General features: G+C 40.0%; 1 protein-coding gene and 1 long non-coding RNA gene across 3 annotated transcripts in view; one reads left to right on the forward strand and one right to left on the reverse strand.

Moving 5' to 3' along the window:
* LOC307193359 overlaps positions 1-12,599 on the forward strand; it is a 263,564-nt gene extending 250,965 nt beyond the window's left edge. Inside the window, exon 3 of the long non-coding RNA XR_013830310.1 lies at positions 12,036-12,599. This is a non-coding gene — a long non-coding RNA (uncharacterized lncRNA). The remainder of the gene's footprint in view (positions 1-12,035) is intronic.
* Positions 1-24,893, reverse strand: part of MYRIP (myosin VIIA and Rab interacting protein) — a 219,655-nt gene that overhangs the window by 131,812 nt on the left and 62,950 nt on the right. The window lies entirely within an intron of this gene.

The raw sequence follows: 24,893 nt of genomic DNA on the forward strand, positions 1-24,893 counted from the left end.
AGTCACCTCGTCTCTGGTCTATCCCAGTTCTGCTGCCTGTCCAGTCACAGGGAGAGCCAGGATGATCTTTCAGAAATGCCAATATGATAAGTCACTCCCAGGCTTAAAACCTTGTGATGTCTGGCCTTCTCACTCCTCTAATCCCAGCACCTGGCCCAGAGCCTGACACACAAAGGTGCTCAGCAGTGTTTGTTGAATGAGTGACTGAAGGAATTTGGTTGTAGTTATTATGTGGTTATTCTCTGACTCTGAAAGTGTAAGAACTCAGTGGTTCCTACCATTTCTTTATGAGGCAAAACCCAATGAGAACAGCAAAATAACCCCCACTCTGCATGGATAATATCACTGGTAGCTGCACTTTCCAGTGGGAGAAACTTGAGTGAGAAGAATATCTCTCCATATGGGCTTATGCCAAGTTATTTATTTATTTATGGAACTGTCTCCAAAAGTTTCCATATCCTTTACCATTTAAGAAACCATGTCTGAAGGCCTCTGCCCATCACTTTCTCATTGTGAGCCTACAGGCAACCACTTTCACAATTTTTGCCAAAAGTGTATATCAATGTTATTACCATTAACTTAAAATTTTTCTTTTAATCATCTCACCTACAAAACCTTAAATATCATCATTTTGACTAATTCTAAGGATTTACGTCCATGAAATATTGGACTAGATATGTTTGTTAAATTTTCTTCTAATACACATTAAAACAAAAACATAACTAGTAATATAAAAAATGTTTAGTCCTGCACCACCTACATTCATCTGGTCTACCAGCCATGGTCCACATGCTACACTTTGGGAAATGCTCCTACAAGAAATTTATGAAAAATATGACTGAATTGCAGAAGCTTCTAATGTTTCCCAGGTATCCAGATCCAGGGTAGGAGAAAGGAGGACGTAACCTGCCATTTCTATTCTCAGAGCATCATTAGGAAAAATGAACAAGCGTGTATAATGTCCATCTGGAAAACCTTGCAGGAGACCCATCATCATAGCTGTGGACTGCCCAGGGATATTATGGGGGTGACCAGCCACACGAGAGAGACTTTATGACAGTCTCATCAGGTTTCTTGGCTTATAATCTGGTCTTTACTTCACAAAATTAAGACTCACAAAAAAATTAAGGAAGGAAAAGAAAGCAACTTAAGACCTTCAAGTTCAAGTCCCACAGGTACCTCCAGGGTGAGGCTGTGTGTAAGGATACACTGAAACTCTCCCTGTGACATGGCCTGGAGACTAGCTTCATGCATGATTGAAGGGACTCCAGGGGCTGTCTGTATGGGGTTTTTACTTGACTCTCTGACTTTTGAACTTAAAACACAAGTCATGGGCTTCCCTGGTGGCGCAGTGGTTGAGAGTCCGCCTGCCAATGCAGGGGACACGGGTTCGTGCCCCGGTCCGAGAAGATCCCACATGCCGCGGAGCAGCTGGGCCCGTGAGCCATGGCCGCTGAGCCTGCGCGTCCGGAGCCTATGCTCCGCCACGGGAGAGACCACAACAGTGAGAGGCCCGCGTACCGCAAGATAACAAACAAACAAACAAAAAAACACAAGTCAGCCATGCCATGGGAAGGAAGGAGCTTTTTCTGGGAAGAGCAGATGCTGTTTGTGGCACAACCTCTACAGTGAAATGTCGACAGCAGTTTACTTGGAAACACTCAGAATTGTCTTCATGATAATATTTCAGATTGCAGTAAGCAAGTGGTATACATTTATTTATGTTATAAGTTTACACTTCTAAGTTCTTTTTGCATTTTTAAGTTCTGTGTCTGAAATTCCACTTTGTTTGACGTGTTTATACTTGAAGTCAAGTTAGTTAAATTTATACTTGAAGTTATAAACACTGTTATAAAAGAAGTGTTTATGCTTTAAGTCATACTCAAAGTCATCTTTTCAATTATTAAGTTTGTTAGGTCCACTTAGTAGGCAAATTAAAAGCAGGTAGACACATGATTCAAAATGATGTCATTATTATTATTATTTAAAAATTTTTTATTTTATATTGGTGCATAGTTGATTAACAATGTTGTATTAGTTTCACGTGTACAGCAAAGTGATTCAGTTATACATATACATGTATCTATTCTTTTTTGAATTCTTTTCCCATTTAGGTTGTTACAGTATATTGAGCAGAGTTCCCCGTGCTATACAGTAGGTCCTTGTTGGTTACCTATTTTAAATATAGTAGTGTGTATATGTTAATCCCAAACTCCCAATTTATCCCCCCCACCCTTTCCCCTTTGGTAACTATAAGTTGGTTTTCTCAGTCTGTGAGTCTGTTTCTGTTTCGTAAATAAGTTCATTTGTTATCATTTTTTTTAGATTCCGCATATAAGTGATATCATATGATATTTGTCTCTGTCTGATTTACTTCACTTAGTATGACAATTTCTAGGTTCATCCATGTTGCTGCAAATGGCATTATTTCGTTGTTTTTAATGGCTGAGTAATATCCCAATGTATATATGTACCACATCTTCTTTATCCATTCATCTGTCAATGGACATTTAGGTTGCTTCCATGTCTTGACTATTGTAAATAGTGCTACAATGAACATTGGGGTGCATGTATCCATTTGAAACATGTTTTTCTCTGGATATATGGCCAGAAGTGGATTACTAGATCATATGGTAGCTCTATTTTTAGTTTTTTAAGGAACCTCCATACTGTTCTCCATAGTGACTGTACCAATTTACATTCCCACTAACAGTGTAAGAGAGTTCCCTTTTTCCACACCCTTTCCAGCATTTATTATACTTTCTGATGATGGCCATTCTGACTGGTGTGAGGTGACACCCCATTGTAATTTTGATTTGCATTTCTCTAATAATCAGCAATGTTGAGCATCTTTTCATGTGCCTCTTGGCCATCTGTTATGTCTTCTTTTGAGAAATGTCTGTTTAGGCCTTCTGCTCATTTTTTGATTGGGTTGTTTGTTTTTTTTGATATTGAGTTGCATGAGCTGTTTGTAAATTTTGGATATTAATCCCTTGTCGGTCACGTCATTTGCAAATATTTTCTCCTATTCTGTGGGTTGTCTCTTCATTTTGTTTATAGTTTCCTTTGCTGTGCAAAAGCTTTTGAGTTTCATTAGGTCCCATTTGTTTATTTTTGTTTTTATTTCCATTACTCTAGGAGATGGATCAAAAAAGATATTGCTGCAATTTATGTCAAAGAGTGTTCTGCCTATATTTTCTTCTAAGAGTTTTATAGTGTCAGGTCTTACATTTAGGTCTTTAATCCATTTTGAGTTTATTTTTGTGTATGGTATTAAAGAAAGTTCTAATTTCATTCCTTTACGTGTAGCTGTCCAGTTTTCCCAGCACCCAAAATGATGTCTGAACTCATGGTAAAGAAAGTAACTGGAAGGTTGACAATCTTGAAGGCTAAGTGGAGTTAGCACTAAGTGGAATAAGTCTTATAACCCAAAGGATCAGGCCTGCTGTGCCCACCCCTCTCATGCCCTGAAATGCTGGGATTACTGCATCTGCCCACACTTAATGTCTAGTCATCTGCTCTTAGAAGGAAGATAGAGCATATTTGGTGGTGGAAAGATGAAGTCGTTTGCTTTCAATTGTTTCTGTTTTCTTACTGAATTAAGAAAAGATTTAATTTTTAAAAACCCTTGGAAAAATAAAGATCAAAATGTTAACAGTGTTTATCTTTGGCTAGAGAGTAGCTCCTACTCTCTTTAGAATGGAAGCTGCTCATCTTCAAAGAGGGGCAAAGATTAGACTAATGTGACTTAAGCCTTAATTTCTCTGTTAAAACACTGAGTAGAGGAGGGGATAAATGAGTGGTGGCTGGCTGACTTTTCTCTTAGGGCCAGTTTACTTCCAGTTGAAATTTCAATTACTGGCTCATTATTATTATTATTATTTTTTTGCGGTACGCGGGCCTCTCACTGTTGTGGCCTTTCCCGATGCGGAGCATAGGCTCCGGACGCACAGACTCAGCGGCCATGGCTCACGGGCCCAGCCGCTCCGCAGCATGTGGGATCTTCCCGGACCGGGGCACGAACCCGTGTCCCCTGCATCGGCAGGCGGACTCTCAACCACTGCGCCACCAGGGAAGCCCCTGGCTCATTATTATTAATAGGCAACCATGCCTGGGAGGATGGGACTCCTCTATTAATAAAACGTGTAACTTTATTCTTAGTCCGAAATAAATAAATATTGTTTGTCATCTGACCAAAAAAGAAAAGAAAAGGTTTAATTAGCTGAGAATGAGGAGGTGACAGGAGTGAGGAGGGTTGTGGAGTGAGGACAAGGTATGAATAATTGACATCTTGGAGAGTGGAAGACTGACTAGGGAAATGATGGAGGAATGACAGTCAGCACAGTGGTACATGTCGCTCCATCCACACTCAGCTGCTCAGGTGCAAGGGGAGGTTGAGAGGAAGACTGGAGTTTAACCAGGTGAGTATGGCTGAAGAAGCAGAGGCAAAAGGACTGAAGATGAATGCAAAGAAATGGATTAACTCATGCAGCCCAAGCTAAGTAAAGGTGAGGTCAGGACAGGAGGGGGCCTTGACAATAAAAAAGTGGAAGTCACTAGATCCCAGTGATGAAGAATTATTGAAGAGGAGCCATGAGAAGAAGACAGAAAGCAATGGTTGGAGACTAGGATGCTTGCGGTCAAGAATTTGGAGGCTGGGCAATGTTGAGGATGACAAGGGCTAGAGAAGGGCCATGGATAGGAATATTAATGGAAGGCAGAGGATTGAGAGACTAGGATGCTGGGTGGGTCACTGCAGGGATGCTGAAGTCACCAAAAAGGAGTAGAAGGGATCACGGGAATAGTGAGTGAGACTAAGATGGATGTCCAGGTAATAAAATGTTCTGTGAATGAGGGGGGCTGGCTACAAGGTTGACAGATGGCTGGAACAAGGATGGGTGGTGGGTATTATATTCAGATGCAAGTGCTTCAAAGGACCCAAGCTTCTGGTCTGGATCAGGCCCAGGATTACAACAGGGAAGGGAAGAAACAGCCATGATTGGAAAAAGCTTTGTGGTATTGGTGTCTTTGGGGGAGAGGCATACTTCAGAGCAAGAGTACAATGGCAACTTTCAGAGAAGAGGCTGAGGATGGGGGGGCTCTGCTGCTGCTGGTGGTGAGCCCCAGGGGGCAGAGAGCAGAAGGGTTTGGGGAGCTGGGGTGGTAGAGGTGGAGGCAGAGAAGAGGCTGCATGGGGAGAAAGTCCACAGAGGAGGCTTGGCTCGTGGGAATGAGGAGGGTATAGGGCAATAAGAGGCTTGATGGGTCCTGGAGGCCTCTTAGAGGAGAATGGATAAGGAGTTCTAATTTCAGCCTCCTTCTTGAAACTGGTCTCTTGGGCTAATCGTGATGGCAGCACTGGGTGGTGGGCAGAGTTAAGGCAGCAATGGCCTGGTCTTTCATGAAGCATAGGAAATTTGTTCAACTTCCCTCAGGCTTCACAGAGAGTTGAATTTCCCTGCTGGAGCAAGTGGCCCTTCCATTAGGTAACACATTCATTTTGGAAGGTTAATTAATCCAACCCACATTAACTGAGTCCCTGTTGTACTATGTACTATGTACTGTCCTAGGCACATGGAGTATGTCAGTGAGCAAAAGAGACAAAGATCTCTGTGCTCAGGTACTTATATTCATTATATTACATAATGAATATGTAAATTATATTGTATGATAGAAGGTGATAATTACTATGGAAAAAAGAAAAACTTGATCAGGGTAAAGGGAGATCTGTAGTGCTGGTGGTGGGAGCCTGCGTATTAAATAAGGTGGTCAGAGCGAGAAGGTGGCATTTGAGCAAAGACTTGAAGGCAGTGCAGGGAAGAGCATGGTAGGCAGAGGGAACAGCCAGTGCAAAGATCCTAGAGTGGGAGGCCTGCATGATGTTCTGGAGAAACAGAGAACAAAGAGGCTAGGGAAAAGTGAGCAAAGGGGAGAGATGTAGGAAAGTAGTAAAAATAGTTAGTAATAAATGTGATCAAATAAATGAGAGATATTTATAGAGAGAGAACCCATGTTTACAATTTAGTTCTCTTCATTCACCATGGGACAGTGAACAAGTCACTTCACGTCTCTGAATTCTGCTGTCTGAATTCTGAGTATCTTCTCTAAAAATGAGAAGTTGGAGCAGAGATCTTTCTAAGTTTCCATCTGGTTCTAAAACCTAAGCCTCAAGGGAATAGGGACATATATTCTGAGGACAACTGGTTATAGGAGTTTGTCTCTGGAAGTCACCAGAAGCTTGCTGAGACTGAAGCTTAGACAGACCAAGCTTCATACAGTTTGCCATTTGGCTGCAGGTGTTATATTTTGTAACCTATTATCCTCAATTAACATTTATTCAGAGTCCACTAGAGGGCAGCCCTTTACTTAGAAATGGGAAAAGGCCTACCACCTAGCACTCTGTTATCTATTGGGTCATGATGACTAGAACAATCAGAATGAATGACAAGACACTCTGAAAGCTTTCAGTAAGGTTTCAGTTTTTCAACATTTCTTTAGTCACAGAATGTGGCCTTACATCATAGCAATACCAGAAGGTAGCATTTCCTGGCACTTAATTCTAAATTAAATTTCTCATGGGGTGTTTATATTGGGCAATCAAGTGACATAAAGTCTCATGTCCTCAGATATTTTCTAGAGAATATGTCCTCATTAATGTTCATCTTGGAGCTCTATTATTTCTTCCCCAGCCCTTATCACAATCTGTAACAAATGATTCTACATATCTATTCCTGTGTTTACTTGTTAATTGTCTCCTCCACTAGGATGTCACCTCCATGAGGGCAGGGCCTAGTCTGGGTGGCTCACCCCAAGAGGCTCAGCCCTCCCACAGGGTCCAGTAGCAGGCTGTCGGCTATTTATTGAATGAATAAATAATTAGAATAGGTCAAGCATCATGGTGATCATAGCAGGAGAGACCTTGGGAACTAAAATATGTAGAGTCAAAATAGTCTAACATAATAAACTGAATAATTTGTGATGGAGAATATTTCTAATCAGTAACTCATATTATTCAAACTTTAGGATTAAAAATCATGTTATACAGCAAAAAGGTATAAATATATATGCATATACCAAAGGACACAGTTTTGGCCAAGGAAACCAATATTACCTTTGGTTTTGTTTTAGATTTTCTTTCTTCTTTTGCAGGACTATTTCACATTTTCCTGACAGTGTTTAATTTAGTGCCCAATATACTGCATGGGCACTGGCAGGAGTAAAGTAACTGGATCACATAAAGACTGAAATGTAATCCAGGCCCACCTTTTCAAATATCAGAAACCTGTATTTCAGGTTTAAACGTAGCAATGGTATTTGTTTATGGATTAAGCCTCATCGAAAGTAAAATTTCAAAAGGATTGCTGAAGAAATAAGTTTCTGTTATTGCTTTAGGTTTTAAATATTTCTAATCTTTGGTTAAACACTTGCTACCCAATTCATCATTGCAATAAATGCTTTTCCATATTATTCTAGACAACTCAAACTTATGGAAAAGGGAGCTGACATATTCTCTTATCTATGAGTTTGACATTACTGGGTAAATAATCCTGAGGAGTTTTTGCCAGTACACCATGATATATTTTTGCTTCAGAAAATAGAAAGTATTTTTAAGATTCCATTTTCAGAGGAAACAAGACCTAGTAATTAGGATCAGGATTCAGGCAACAAACAAGTGGAATTGAAGTTATTGAAAAATTGAAAATATTTAGTATCTAGAGCAGATACTAAAAAGATACCTCCCCTTCTTTAAAGTATTTTTTTTAAGATTAATGATATTTACTGGTTAGATGTCCCTGGTAGATTTTTTTTTTAATAAATTTATTTATTTATTTATGGTTGCGTTGGGTCTTTGTTGCTGCGTGCAGGCTTTCTCTAGTTGCAGCAAGCGGGGGCTACTCTTTGTTGTGGTGCACAGGCTTCTCATTTCAGTGGCTTCTCTTGTTGCAGAACACAGGCTCTAGGCACAGGCTTCAGTAGTTGTGGCACGTGGGCTCAGTAGTTGTGGCTTGTGGGCTCTAGAACGCAGGCTCAGTAGTTGTGGCCCTCCGTGGCATGTGGGATCTTCCCGGACCAGGGCTTGAACCCGTGTCCCCTGCATTGGCAGGTGGATTCTTAACCGCTGCGCCACCAGGGAAGTCCCCTGGTAGATATTTTATGGTGTTGAAATTACTAAATTTTTAATGAAAATATTTTGTGCCATTCCCAAGAGACTTGGCAGTCCCTGGGCTTCTGAAATACAATGATTAGCAATTACTGTTGTTTAACACAATAAAGACCATTGAGTGTTTGTAAATAACGTTTAACTGCAGCTGTAAGTGGTTCCTTTGATAATTTCCTTTGGTAATAAAACTGACTATTCCATTCCAAAAAATGTCAAGCAATATTAGGGGATCAAACCTATCTATGGTGGTCCAGTTTTTCATCCTACACAAACGTATGTGGTGCTACCAACAGACTTGGGTGTTGCTGCCAACACAGATCGTGAATGGAGGGGACAGACCCACAAAACCTTGTTCAACTCTCAGGACCAATCTATTAAGTTTTCTTGGGTACCCTTGTCCACCCACTACTCTCTACAGAATCACTTTCTCCCTGTGCTGTATATACCTTTACTAAATAGTGCTCTAACATCACTAAGTTCGTCATTCTGTGAAGCACCTGATATGCATCCTTTCATGTAATACTCTCAGAAGATAGGTCTGGCTCCTAGTTTATAGATGAGTTAACTGAGGCATACTACAGTAATTATAATCATGTGTTTATCCTTGTCTTTTCCAACCCAGCCAGTTCACTTCTATTCATCCTACATATATTTCCCAAGCTCCGCCTATGTGCCAAAGTCTCCCCACCCCGGCCCCTGGCTGGCACAGAGCGGACCCTCATACTGGGTCCCACAGTGGAATACATCCATCTGCGGATGTGTTCTAACATCCAGCGTTAAATTAGTCCTTAGATGTATGTCTTATAAAGCAACATGCATTCCTGTGATTGGAGAAATGTTTTCAGATAAAATCGCCTCTTCAGGAGCTTGGCAGTGTTTCAGACCTAGCCTCCAGGCTGTTACTGAAAACAATTCAAAACATCTCAAAGGAAAGATCACAGTGTGCCCTCACGAGAGGGCGTCTCTGCACCCAGACCCCAACAACAGAAACAGTGAGGAGGCAGCATCTTATTTTGACAAAGAACCAGATTCCCATAACCTCCCTTGATTATGGAAACTGAAAATAGAACTCAGAAAGGTGAAGAAGGCAAGGAGGAAAAGATGAATAGATACCAAATAATAAAGTATGAATACTGAAAAAAGTTGTGAAAAGAGCCCAGACAGCAGATATCTAACAGACAAACCTAACCGTGGAAAGAAAGGCAAATGTCAGATAAGGATACAGCCCAGGTAAGGAAGCCCACAGTATCCCGCCATCTTTTTGTGTGAAATTAAAAACAAATTTTGAGGGAACTCCCTGGCGGTCCAGTGGTTAGGACTCGGCGCTTTCACTGCTGAGGGCTTGGGGTCAATCCCTGGTCGGGGAACTAAGATCACACACACACACACACACACACACACAAATTTGACCTCAAAGATTTTTCTATTTTTCTATCTTCAACCCTGGGCCAATTTCAAATGGAGACAGTAATTCTGATCATGTTTGGTGAAGGAGAAAGGATTTCTCTGGAGCCAGGAAAGCCATACCATTATGTCAAGTTTTAACTTAAAGCAAAATTCTAGGGCACTTACAGGTCTTTGGAATAAAAATGTATGACCACCAAACTGAGGGCCTCGACACACAGTGATGAAATGCAAAGTAATGCCCAAAATATACATTGCATTTTCAATAGAAAAGATAACTAAAAATCCAGCCAGAGCCAGGTTAACTAGAGAAACAATGAGTATCACATTGAACAATGGGTACTGACCCAAAGACATCCAGGAGATGAGGTCAGAGTGGGCACCAGGTCCCATGGGCCTTGACAGTCCTTGTGAGAGATATTCCTAGTGAGATGGGAGGCCACCAAAGGGTTCAGAACAAAGAAGAACATTGTATCATATGTTCTCTCAGCATCTGTAGTGGCCCCCCATTATTCAATGTACTAATTCTCTTAGTTGCTGCCCTTCTTCTCTGGAACATTTGCCCTTGGCCTTACAGAATCCCCTTGTCCAGGGGCCATACCCATCCAGCCCAGGTCAGACCCTGGTTAATGTCTGACTAGTGTGGGATCAAGGAGACTGCAAGACAACAGCCTCTTGCCTTAAGGTGGGGAAACTCTGGTGCAACTCATGCTCCAGAGCCCCTGTGGGATCAGGCTGACACTCAGTCCAGCTGAGACCTCACCCTTCCCTGCCTCAGCCTGATTTGGACACCCACTTCTCCCAAGAGCACCCTCCCCAACAAATCATGGGCATCTAAATCTCTGCCTCAGGCTCTGCTCCTAGAGAACTGGTCTTAAGCAGCACGATGACCCTTCTCCTCCATAACCTGTGCCAGAGTTGTAATTTTGCACTTCTTTCTGTGATTCTTTGCCTAATTTCTACTTTCACTGGACTGTGAACTCCTGTGTTCACTTTTGTTTCCTCAGCAACAACCACAGTGATCTGCATTCACCAAAGTCTTTACACAGATCTTGTAAAAATCTTTTCACCATTGACGTTAATTTTCATTATGAAAATATCATGTTGATGCTAACTAGAGGTGACAAAGTATTTTAGTGGTGGCTGTGTTCATTGGAAAATATAATCAATTGCCAATTTACTTGCCATTTAAAAATTACCTATGAAATGCCACGAAATCAAATGTTGCCCGCATCCTCTAGCAGAATGTGTGAAAAAAGGTTGTTCACTGACCATTTTGGGCAAGCTAGTTGCTTAGTATTAATTACTAAACACTGCAAATCCCAAGAGGGACAGACTCATTAAAAACATCTGGGTTGAGTTCTCCACACATGGTATATGAAAAAATTTAGGGCTTAAGTATTATATAGCTATTGAGTTTGTTTACATTCAGCAGTCAGCACTGATGTCTCCAGTGAACCCATGGGCCATTTCTGTAAAGGGCCTCCTCCTCCCCCTGTGTAATTTCCTCCTATTTTACACCTTTTTTCAAAAATGGGGTAATAAGCAACTCCTACATCAAACATCATGTTGAAAGTGGGAAAATGCTACAACTTAGAACATAAAAGAGGCTGGTGATCTAGATGACTTATGTGAGGATTCTGGTAACATTTTAAAAACTCAATACAGAGTTCAATAAAACACAAAGTTATAAAGCATTTTTCTTCCAAATAAATGCCTTTGACAAGATTACAGAGCTACCCACTTGAAGATTACAGCACTAAACTCAAATAGGATGATGTGATCAGGCTGGAGCTGGAATTGATTTCTTGGTGGTGTCTAAGAAGCCCTGTTCCCAGTCAGCACATGGCCAGGCTTGTGCCAAATTTCTGGGAAGACTGTTTACGTCAACACAAACATATGGCATTGAGGATTCATAAATCCTAGGCAGAACACAGAGTCCATGGTTATTTTTACAACATAAGAGAGACAAGATGCATTTAATCAGGGAGGGGTTGTAGCTCACTTGCAAAGCCCCAAGACCACCTGATGACAGGCAGATAAAACAGCCTGCTGTGCGAGACTTCAGCCAAACGTCGCAGTGCAGATGCCCCCAAAGCCACAGTGCACATCACCCACTTTTAACCTTAATGTCTCAAACTGAGATGCTGCCTGTTCAGTGCCTTTTATATCAGTACCCTTATCCAGGCAAAATCGAACTTAGAGATAATCATTTTCAATATTTAGCAATATTCCCTCCAGAACTTTTAAAATCGATACAAACTCACATATATATATGTATATATATATATATATATATACACATTCTCTATTTATTTACAAAATCCAAGTCTTGCTACATATGTATTTGATTATCTTTACTTTCAAAATATCAAGACAGTCCAATAAACAGAGTCACATTCCTCAAGTTAGTTGAAAGGAGAGATAAAATCAAGATTTACAGGGTGTGAATTTTTTTTCTGGTCCACAGGAGATGTCTCACCAATGGAATCTAGCTCTACTGCTGCTATGAAAGGAAGGGTCCATTCTGCCATTTCAGAAGAAAAAACTGAGGGGAGGACAGAGAAGTGACTGGAAGGTTAGTAGCAAGCCCTGAGGTTTGCACAACACACATCTCTATTTCCCAATCCATTCATGTGAGCTTCATTTTCATCTGTGAAAAGATAATCAGAGCACATGCCTATGTCCAAAAATGAGAGAGAATGTTCAAAACTAAAATATCAAAATAACAAAAATCTGTCTCAGGTTTGATACTTTAAAAAATATATATAATTTCCTTTTTTCCTGCATGATCAGGATGTCATAAAAGGCAATATTCATGATTTTTTAAAGTAACTCAGAATCATCACAGTTAAAGTTTAACTCTATGTTAAAATCATTTTATATTGGTGATACTTGAAAATCATATCCCTCTGCTGATATGGTGCTATTTTCACCCCCCAAAAAAGAAGTTAATATGGGTATAATTACATGCTGGGAAAGACAGCGGTACTAATAATAATCACATCTTCAGTACATTCTGAATAAGAACTAAACTGCCAAAAATTACTACCTCAGAAATTAGTGTTGTTAATAATTATTGTCACTGGAAGAGAAAATTCCAGGGTGAATATCCGATTGCCTTGTGAGTCATTAAGTCTTGCTCATGTGAATATAAGATATTATAAGAAGTAACTGAAGTTTAACATGTTGCTTAGCATTTTGTAGGTAACAGTCCCAGAAATGCAGATCGCTGATATTGTGCTTTGAGGTGATTAATGCTTAGGAAGAGCAGAGACCCGTAACCGTCAGTTATAGTTTTACTGGCATTTTATTGTTCAGGAAGGTTGTAAATGCCAATGCTGCTTTACCCCAGGAAGTAGAAATCATGCATTTATTAGAATTCCTTAACTGGCTTTATGGTCAACAGATGACTCATGAATTATTCATAGGTGTAATATGATAAACTGTCGCTGAACCTCCAACCTAGTTTTATTCACAGCCAGGAGCCTCATCCGTGCAGACAGCACAGAATGCTTGCCATAAGGAATGAGTAAGAATTTCTTTAAAAATCAGCATGCTATTGCTGGTATCCCCGGAACCTTGATGGTACATATTTCTTTGTTGTAAAGACAATGGATGAATTTTTAAGATGTTTCCATGTGGATCTCTATTTGACTTATGATCTAAATCATACTTATATACAAAGCATAGTAACCTATACTATCTATACATGCACTATTATCTGTACTACTATATCTATAAATCCTTTTTTATAATCCTAAATACCATAGAGAAGAGAAATTACATATGTGGGGCACATTTATTATATCCCAATGCTATTATTACCTGCCTAATACGTTTTTTTATGAAATCACATCAAAAGGTAGCAACAGCGAAGTCAGACAACGTGCATTAGTCTCAGTTTTTTCCCACTGATTCCAAATTTGGGGGCCATTTAAATTCTCTACCATGAGGTAGGTAGGAGGGGAATGGAACTCAAATTAGGGTAGTTTACTAATGTTCTTTTTTATTCCCGGCAGATAGGTAGGGAAAAGTGAAAATGTATGGTCATAAGAAGCATCTAGAGGAGATGGGAGTTTTGTCTTATTATCAGAGTTTAGGTTAAAGTATTTAGTATATATAAATACATATTCTATGTAAGATATTATAGTCATTCTAAAACGGTTTAAAATGCTTCTTGAATATCTTACCTCTTTCCCTACTGGCATGTGAACCTCATGTCTATGTTATGAGTTAATTGAGATAACAATTATAATAATGGTGTCGATTATAATAATAAACAATAGCAGCTGTTACATTAAATGCCACCTAATGTTAAAGGAAGTTTATATGTACTCTCTGCCCCTAAACTAACTTAGCCAGGTAACTATGATTAACCTATTTTAAAATGAGAAAACTGAGACTCAGAGAAATTACACCACTTGCTCAAGTTCACGTACTTGGAGCTGTTTACAACATTAATGCAGGGCTTGCCCCTCCAGATCCACCCTCCACTGTGCCCACCAGGTGACTAACTTGGAGGGACCACATTAGCAGGCTCTCTGATTTTTGGTGGGTTCAGTCAATGGGGAACCCGGGCAGGTGACCAGAGGGAGAGTGAGATATATTTTCAGGGTCAGGGTATTCCTGTCCCCCAGCTCCTTCTCCAGAGGACTGGTTTCATCGCTTAACCAGAGGTCTCAGCACCTATGAGGACACCCCTCCATCCCAGGCTTTGTCTTCAGACTTCCAGTACCTCTCCTCCCCTAATCCCAGACTGGGGACCACAATGGTGACTGCGTACTATACAATGTCATTTGGGGTTTCCCTAGAGCCCACTCCTTTATAAATAGGCCCTTTTGTTAACCCTTCCTCAAATTATCCTAATTTGAGCACACTGCTTCCTGCTGGGACCCAGATTGATACCTATGCTATACACATGCTCTGAGGATGTAGAGTCAGTGCCTTCAAGAAGCTTTTTTTCTTAGAGGTAGAGCAGAAGCAAACAAATGCAGTAGTCATTCAATGTTTTCAAAAGCACAGTATCTGTAATCCCCCTTTTCTGGCAACTTCATAGGTATTCTTGCTAAAACTCAGGGTGCCCTCCCCTGGTTTCCAAAGCTTCCGGGTTTAAGCCGGGCTGTTTTAGATAATCATTCAGCAGCAGACACACTGAACAGCAAAGGAAAGCTGTCTATTAGACAGAGCCCTTCAGAAAGGCTAGTTCTGAGGAGCTAGAGAGAAGATAGAACATACTGGGGTGAACTTACCTTGAAATCCTGTAATTACCCAACTGCCTGCCTGCCTTGGCCGCAGGGCAGAGAATCTCCGTGACAACCACCTACATCACCCCTCTAATGCCCTTCCTTCAGCCAGCACAGGAGGGACTTGAATATTTACTTTCACGATGTGCATTTCATTGCAACACTAGAGGAACAACTGGATTCAACTGATATCAAACAAATACAACAGCACATAAATCTATATTAATTTTCTTGAATTTGAAATGTTTTTACTTAAATATTGTGATGGTCCATGTTATGTGTCACCTTGGCGAGGCTATAGTCTCCAGTTATTCAAACTTCACAGGTGTCACTGTGGAGGTATTTTGTGGATGTGACTAAGTCCAGTAATCAGTTGACTTTAAGTAAGGGAGAATATTTTAGATGATCCGGGTGGGCTTGATTCAATCCATTGTAAGGCCTTAACAGCAGAACTGAGGCTTCCCTGAGAAAGAAATTCTGCCTGTGGACAGCAGCTTCAGCTTATGCATGAGAGCTCTAGCTTGCCCTTCATGATGATCTGCCATATGGATTTTGGACTTGCCTATCCAGCTCTCATAATCACGTTCTAGGTCTTTGCAATAAATCTCAGTATATATCCCCTATTGGTTCTGTTTCTCCAATTGACCCTGACTGATATAAATATCTACTAGGAAGAGCAAAGAGTTGCGATCCTAAAACTATTCTTTTTTTTTTTAAGATTTTTTTTTGATGTGGACCATTTTTAAAGTCTTTATTGAATTTGTTACAATATTACTTCTGTTGTATGTTTTGGTTTTTTGGCCGCGAGGCATGTGGGATCTTAGCTCCTCAACCAGGGATTGAACCCACACCCCCTGCATTGGAAGGCGAAGTCTCAACCACTAGACTGCCAGGGAAGTCCCCCTAAAACTATTCTTAATTGCTATAATTAAGTAAACATAAAGCTATACTGATTTGGGGAAGGTGCATGAGGGGACAAAACAGCAAATCATTAAGTAGCTCCAAATGGGAAAAATGCAAAGTTTAAATTAAGAGAAATCACATTTAGTTCTGTAAAATGCTTTTGTTTCTTTAATGCGATTCAGAGTTATGTGGCATCCATAAAAAGGTCTTAAGGAATGTATAAGAATTCATCCAAAATAAGTTCACTTAGAGGCTTCTGGGATCCAAAATCTGTATACAAATAAGGTGAAATCCAACTGGGTCGTAATACTAATCAATTCAATAAAACAAAATTTAATATGTAACATGTCCACTTGGGGGACTTATGGGAAGACATGAAGAAAAATTATAAAGAATAATTTCTGCTAAATTCGTACTTGTACATAAAATACTTTATCAAATTGTTACCCTGCATCTCAAAGTAGTTGCAAGTATGAATTTTATTATAAATTATCTAAAGCCTAGAGTGTCTTCAAGGATATGGTATTAAAACATTGTGAGTTTTCAAACTGACTTTTTATTACCATATCTAGGCAAGTACACCTGTCTTCTTTTGTTCTCAAAACTAAAAAATGTCTGTATCAAAATGACTCAAGAATATTCATTCTTGACATGATTCTCCAAGCAGTTATAATGATCAGATGGATACAGAGTAAATGAAAACTATAAGAAAAGTTTTACGCTTCTTCAAACACTGTCATCTCCCATAAAAACTATGATGAAATTCTACAGCAGTCTAAAGTGTGCTCCAAAGCAGTGCATAATTCCAAGTTCTTCTTGGACCAGTTTCATGACAGTTTTTTGAAAGGGCAAAAGCTCTTCTGGATGATGTTTTACCTGCAGCCTTACCCTGAAGCAAGGGTTTCGTAAGCAGCACCACAGTCAGGCCTCAGAGTGATCTTGTCATTAGTTTAACATCTAAACAAGACTTCGCCATGAGCAAAAATCAACCTGCATCCAGTTTTAAAGAGGGGCACCAAAGACCTTGAACAGATGTTAAGTATTATCCACAACAACTTAATAGTTGTTAACAACAACAGAAAAGACTCGGAGAACAGAGAAGTTGTTTCTTCTCACTTTCAGGCCAGAATAACAAAGTTGTGAGGACTCCCATGCTGCGATGTCTTTATTAAAATGTTCACTGCATAATACCATTGTCTTTCCATTTGGAATTCATGCATTTTTTTAGCTGCTATATTATCATTTATACCACTGAAAAACCCTTCATACTGCTCAAAATACACTGGAAACCGTTTTTAAAACGTTTTTTTCTAAAGTGAAACAAACAGTAGAACCCAAGTTGTTTGTAATGGTAGTTAAGAGCTGAAAATTCATCAGGGAGAAGCAAGCTATAGGAGGATGAAAATAAATATTTTGCCATTTTGAACACACCAGGTGGCACACTCGGGTGAAATGTCAGGCACTGGCACAAGAAAGGAATTTAAACGCACAGCTAAAGAAGAAATCTAGAACAACAGTCTCTCAGCACCACATACTGCCCATAAACTATTTTAATACTGCGTTTTAAACTTAAGAATAGCATGTAATTGCCTAGACATACAATCCTTCTGGACTTAGTCTCAATCTTAAACATAAACCTAAAATAACTGATCTTTGAAGATGTAGATTTCCAGTACATAATATGAATATGAAGATGTAGGTTTCCAGTATAAAATATGAAGATTTATTGGTAAAATTAGCAGTCAACAATGCACAAATGAGATCACATGGGAAAATAGTGCTTTTACTTTTAATATAGATGAGTGATTAACAGAAATATATATACATGTTCACACACACACACACACACACACACACACACACACACACACACATATAAATATTCAGTTCCGGACATCTGTAGAACACGAAACTTCTTCTAAGTTCACAACTAAGCTTTATGTTTTTAATGTTGTCATGTTTTTATATCTAAATACCAACACACAAGAGAGTGCTTAAGGGAAACAAGGTGCCATCTCTGTGTTCATGTAATAGATTTACAAATTCCAAACAAAACCATCTCTGCATCAACAGCACCTTGTACACTGCAAGATACTCGATTTAAAAAAGGGCTGGATGAATAAGTGAATGAATGAATGCACACATATATGAATAAATAAGGTGAAGGATGGATGGGTAGAAAGAGACCAGACACACTTAACTGAAAATGAAGCGAAAATCCTCCCCACAGTTTCCACTCTCATACTTCTAACAGTAGTCTTGATGAACTGTCCAAAGCTCACTCCTCACATCATCAGACGCCCCACTACCCCCGGCTGGAGAGAAGGGATGAAAACTGACTTTGCCAGGCAGTTCACACACATCGTCTCATTTAGTCTGCACAACTGGTGAATCAGGCAAATACCGCCCCTTTGACAGATAAGGAGACTGAAGTTCTGAGAAGTGACGTGCCGGGCACTGGACACTCGGAACGTGCTGAAGCTGAATTCAAATCCAGGCCTTTTTTGACACAAAGTATGTGCTTTTTCTGTTTACATTTGTATGGCGTCGAGATGTTATGAGGCATCTTTCTGTAAGGGTTTGTCCAAGTATTTGCACGTAACTGTATTAATTTACCTTTGCTTCATCTTATGCATATGTCCTCTCAGAAGACTGAAGTATGAAAACTTTAAATATGAAACTAAATTGAAAAAATCAATCCTCCATAATTCTCCCACTCTAACACAGAAGTTGTTTCCAAGGCAAGTGATTTTGGCTTCTATGCAGAGCATCTTGGCCAGAAATGGGCTGGCAGACACTCTTCCATCTTCCTACACAGTCAGTCTAAGTCACGGCTGCAGTCAACAACATAAGTGCTTTAAAACGTGAGGCCTGATCCAAGACTTAGGGATGCTTTTGGCCCCTCCTTCCAGGACTGAGACGTCCTGGATTGGGAAGTGCTGTGGGGCAATGCCTCCTGCACCAGAGCCCTTGACCCGCCTCCTTTTGGAGTGCAGTTGAGGCCCTTCTTAGAGAAGATGTGTATCTCTGGAAAAGCAAATAGCACCCCTTCACCCACAGAGTATTTTCACAGTAGAATGGACTTTACAGGTGCTTCATTCCCATCCCTTCACTGAACAAGTGAAAAAGCTCTCACTCAGAGAACATGTAGCCGTTAGTGTTCTGGGTTCCTCCCGGCTCCAAATTGTTTTCCAGCAGATTGACAGGCAGTTGTGTTCCTTTTAATAGTCAGTTCCTTAAGCAATGAAAGTGCAGATACAATGTGACGACAACCACAGGTTCAGTAGACACAATAACCATCGGCATTTACCACGGATTACCACATGTCAGTGATGCCTAATGTTTTTATGTGCATAATCCTACTTGACCCTTGTCACAGCCCTGAGATTGGCATTATGATAGCCACCTTGAAGATAGGGAAACTGGGGCTCTGAGAAATGAAGTTACTTGTTTAAGGCCATATAGCTAAAAAATGGTGGATCTGCAGTTTGAACCCCGTTGAATAAGGAGCTTAGACACCATGTGCATACTATATTACCCTGCTCATAACTAGCCACGTGAAATCTTCCAAGAAAGTCTATTTATTCTCTGTTCATGAAACAGAAACACATAGTGATCATTTAAACCCTGATGCTCCATCCAGATACCCTTATGCCTTGGGCCTACCTGAAATGTTCACCTTCAATTCCTTTTAATGCCCCACTTGCTGACCTAATGTTCCTACTGCAAGACACGTGGCTGACTGCTATAAGGAGAATTAGATACCTCTCAGCAGAATAGGAAAATGTGCCTCGCTGAGGGAGCTAATTCCAAAACTAGGCATGATGGAATAGGACTGAAAGATGCAACTCTGTGGCCCTCTGACATTGCACACCTCTGCTTGAAATAGAAGGATGTGTTCAAAACCCGACTCTGGAATCTTCCAGAGAGTGAGGCCAGGAAATGAGGGCATTGTGGCTGGTCTTGTCCTCCAGTGCCAGTGCGTAACCCTTGAACTCAACCATCCAGACTCAACACTTTCCTTTCCTTCCTGGACTCCGGAAGCCCACAGAAAAATGGGCTGGAGAGGTAAGAATCTCCAATGATTCACTCTAGAGTAATGTCAGTTGATTCCCTCTTGTCTCTCCACTGTTATTTCTCTTTGCCATCTCTTCTGGAGGAATTGTGGGGATATCAGTAAGCCACTTCAAATCCTTTCTGAAGTGAGACTGAGGTGTAAATGAACAAAGTAATTATTGTCAGGGAAATGTGTGTGGGTCCCTCTGCTTTCTGGGTCTCCTGCTACCATATCCCCTCCACCTACAAGAACCATTCTAGGCTCTTCAGCAAAAAACAAACAAACAAAACAACCCCAAAAATACTCAAGGCAAACCGCCTGGAAAACAACACGTGTGGGAAATATGGTCCTTGATTTCAACCCTGAACACAATGTTCTAAGATGTTTTTTAAAGCTAGGTTTCCTTCCAGAGCTCAACTTGCACAGGGCTGCCAAATAAACATTTTGGACTCAAACAGTAGTTAAGGAAACATTTGTATGCTTGGATTTGAATGAGAAGAGGAAACTGCTGTGGATGAGAGATTGCAAAGTGCCGTTCCACTTAGCACGACATTAAAAGCACAGCAACAATCAAAGTGACACTTCTCCTCACCAGGAGGTTCCTGACTGCACAGCCTACCCCTCACAAGTGGAAAGGCATCACTTTTCAGAAGGAAGATCCAATGCACCACTTGCTTCCTAAGAAATGCAATTGTTTGAAACCAGCACTGACTAATGTGGCTTATGTAAGCTCATATTTAAGGCAACGCCCGCCTCTGTCTTGATTCCCTCGTTAGCAACCTGTTCTGGCTAAACCACCACATGGTGCCCCAGATACCTAATTTTTTAAAGTTGTAATTTTGCCAGGAGAAATACACAAGTGTATGTGGTGCCAATACATACACTGAGACATAAGCTTATCATATTAGTTTAACTGTAGGTACAATGCTGTCTTTATATAATATTGTTCCTCTGCAAAGCTGTAAGGATTTCTTAAAATTGTTTGGTGGATGAGGAAAGGGAAGCAAGTCAACCTGTTCATGATCTACAGATGCTATGATTAGAGAAATAGAGGAAAAAGAACAGTCTTATAATTGTAAGCCAAAACAGTTTACTGCATGCTATTACTAAAGTTTGCCTTCCTAAATAAAATTAAATAATTGCTTTATTAACTGAGCTCATGCTTTTTACAAGAGGGTCTCAGGAATAAGTGCTCAATGAGAATTGATTCCCACTTTTGATGCAATGGCCTTTTGGGAGGAAGATGGGGGTGCAGGAAAGAATGGGGGCAGGAGAAGAACACTAAACAGACTGACCGTCCACCAACCTCCCTCCCCTTCACCCAACCAATTACATGACCATCTTGGGACAGTGTGGTTTTTGAAAAGCTCTGTAGGTGATTCTCATGTTTCACCAGGACTCAGGATCACTGTTCTAGATCATCCATGGAGCTAAGATGAGGGGGCTGAAGTTTTATTTGAATACACTGAAATCACATCAAATTTTTTAAATTAGTAAATAAAACAGCTTTAGAGCAGTGATCTAAATCTAAACCACTGGCAGATTAAATGGGGCTACCTATGACAAAACTACCTTGTTCTTCTGTCACCTGAAGAGACACATGTGAACACTGTTCCTCAGTCAGTATTTCCAAAGTACATTAAGTTGATCGCTAATAACCAGTCTCTCTAAGCCAAAGCATTTACAGAAGGAGGGTTTCTGCTAAGAGCACTAAACCTGAAAACAAAAAAATATATTTGGAAATGGTAATAGAATGGCAAGATTTTGATGATTCCCCTGCTTTTACTCATTTTAGATTTATGTATCATGTAGCCCACCCAATACAATCAACAACTATTGAGAAAATAAGTGAAAACGGGTGACAAACAGCATATCCGGTAAATTAAATATGGCCATACTTTTCTGCATCTACTTTCATCAAGAGTTGGGTCTATTAGAGTTACCATGTGATCTAGCAATCCCACTCCTGGGAATATATCTGGAGAAAAGGTACACGCACCCAATTGTTCAAAGCAGCACTATTCACAATGGCCAAGACATGGAAGTGTCCATTGACAGATGAATGGATAAAGAAAATATGGTGTATATATATATATATATATATATATATATATATATATATATATATAATGCAATACTACTCAGCCATAAAAAAGAATGAAATAACACCTTTTGCAGCAACGTGGATGGACCTAGAGATTATGATACCGAAGTGAATCAGACAAAGACAAATATATGATATCACTTATATGTGAAGTCTAAGAAAAGATACAAATGAACTTATTTACAAAACAGACTCACAGATTTTGAAAACAAATTTATGGTTACCAAAGGGGAAAGGGGGTGGGGGAGGGATACATTAGCAGTTTGGGATTAACAGATACAAACATAAACAACAAGGTCCTACTGTAGAGCACAGGGAACTATATTCAGTATCCTGTAATAAACCATAATGGAAAAGAATGTATATACACACACATATGTATATAACTGAATCAATTTTCTGTACTAGAAACTAACACAACATTGTAAATCAACTATGTTTCAATTAAAAAATTAAATTAGGGACATCCCTGGTGGCACAGTGGTTAAGAATCCGCCTGCCGATGCAGGGGACATGGGTTCGAGCCCTGGTCCAGGAAGAGCCCACGTGCCATGGAGCAACTAAGCCCGTGAGCCACTACTACTGAGCCCGCATGCTGCAACTACTGAAGCCCACGAGCCTAGAGCCTGTGCTCTGCAACAAGGGAAGCCATCGCAATGAGAAACCCATGCACTGCAAGGAGGAGTAGCCCCTGCTCACCAGAACTAGAGAAAGCCCGCGCACAGCAACAAAGACCCAACGCAGTCAAAAATAAATTTTTTTTAAACGTTAAAAAATTAAATTAAATTTAAAAAAGAGTTGTGGTCTATTAGTCTAACCCTGATCCTTTACCTCAAGAGCTCTTGCAGCTTCTACTCATGCTTTTCTTAAAATCCTGAGACTACCACACTGCAGAGAAGCTCAGGATGAAAGACCAAATGGAAAGAGAGAAACCAGATACCAAAAATTTTGGTCAAGTCATTGTGATACTGAAGTGACAGAAACCTTGAAAGAAAATGATCGTGTCATCTTGGAATTCATAACAGTGAAGAAATGAAAATCTGGACATAATCAAATGCATAAAAGGACCTCAGGAAAGTGCATTTTTCTGAAACATATGAAAAAACATGTATTATTAAAAGGTCAGGCCCATGATGGAATACAACTCAAAAAGGAACAGAATATAGAAATGAAAACTGATAATTGTGAATAACCTTGATAAAGAAGAAAGGGGAAGAAACCTTAATAACCAATGCGGCTGTATGAAAAATTCTCTGGTTCATTCATTCATCCACTCATTCACACAAACAAACATGGAATATCAGCCATGTGCAAAGTGTTGTGCTCTAATGAGGTCATATTTTTAAAAGCACAAGCTAAAGATGGAAGAACCCATATTTTTGAAAAATATATACTAAAAAAATTTTTTAATGGCTGAGATTTATAAGAATATTTACAGAAAAGCTCTTGAATGAGCTAAGACATTCAGAAGAAATGGTGTCTAAAATTATGTTCCAGGGCAATAGAAATAAGAAACAAAATGTGATATTGCTTGGGGCAGATGGTATAATGCTATTTAACAGATGCTAGTGGGAAATTCAGAACTCTTCAACATCTTTTCTTCTTCCATCTTCTCCACTGAAGATACTGTTTTACAGTTAAAATAAGAAACTGGAACCCAAGACAAGAGATAAAATTAGTTAAAATGAGAAAAAAAACCACACACACACACACAGGTGCCTTACTTACACTGACTTCAAGTTGCCCACCTGAGCCAAATCACATCCCAGGGCCCAGAAAAAACTTGCAAATATGATTACCAACCACTGTCAATAGTCTCTGAGGATAAGCACCAAAAGCTCTGAATCAGATTAATGTGACTCCACTTTTCAAATAAGAGAAAAAGGTGGATTCTGGTTATAAAGCTTGAAATCAATGCCTGATAAAATTCTAGAAATATAGCTAATGAAAACAGGTGGCTAATGAGCATTTGGAAAAAAGGCTGATTCTGAGGAGTTAGGAATCACTAACTAAAATGTGTGGTATTTTATATAGGTAAGGCTTTTTTCCCCCAGATACAGTGTCTCTTTTAGTCCTTACATTAAAAGAGTCCTTTTAGTCCAACTCAGTTGCCATGATTCAGATGCAGAAACTGAGTTTCCTAAACATTGAGTATGTTATGTCCAAGGTCATATAGTAAGTGGCTGAGCTACAACTCAAATTCAATTCATTCCAAACTCACCTCATTGCTGATAGAACAAGGGATCACCATAGATATAGTGTAAGTTGATTTCAGAAGACATTTGACAGAGTTCTTTGTCATATGTCCTTAGACAAGTTAGAAATTGTGAGCTAGATGATGGATGGAAAGGAACCGCATCTTCTTTTGGATGTCTCAAAGCATCTCAAACTCATCTTGTCCAAAAGCAAATTCATGAACGTCTCCCTCAAACCTGGCTTTCTTTATTCCTTTTCTCAGTGAAGGTATTATGTGCGTTCTAGGAACTTGGTAAGATACTCTTGAAAAGCTTCCTCCATGACCTCATGTTCAATCCACCACCAAAGCCTGCCAATTTTATTCTGAAATAGCTCTCAGAACATGTAAGGTAACATTCCACTGCTGATGACAATCAAGAGTCAGTCTGGGGCTTCCCTGGTGGCGCAGTGGTTGAGAGTCCGCCTGCCGATGCAGGGGACACGGGTTCGTGCCCCGGTCCGGGAAGATCCCACATGCCGCGGAGTGGCTGGGCCCATGAGCCATGGCCGCTGAGCCTGCGCGTCTGGAGCCTGTGCTCCGCAACGGGAGAGGCCACAACAGTGAGAGGCCCGCGTACCGCAAAAAAAAAAAAAGTCAGTCTGGTTGTTACTCTTTTGAAGTATACCTTTTATCTCTGGCTACTTTTGAGATCTTCTGTGTCTTTGTTGTTCTACAGCTTCACTAAGATGAATCTAGATGTAGATTTTTTGTTGTTGTTGTCCTGCTTGGGAATGCTGGGCTTCATGAAAATCTTGATTGGAGCTTTTCACCTCTTCAAATAT

The sequence above is a fragment of the Stenella coeruleoalba genome, assembly GCF_951394435.1.
Source record: "Stenella coeruleoalba genome assembly, chromosome: 10".
Lineage (NCBI taxonomy): Eukaryota > Metazoa > Chordata > Mammalia > Artiodactyla > Delphinidae > Stenella > Stenella coeruleoalba.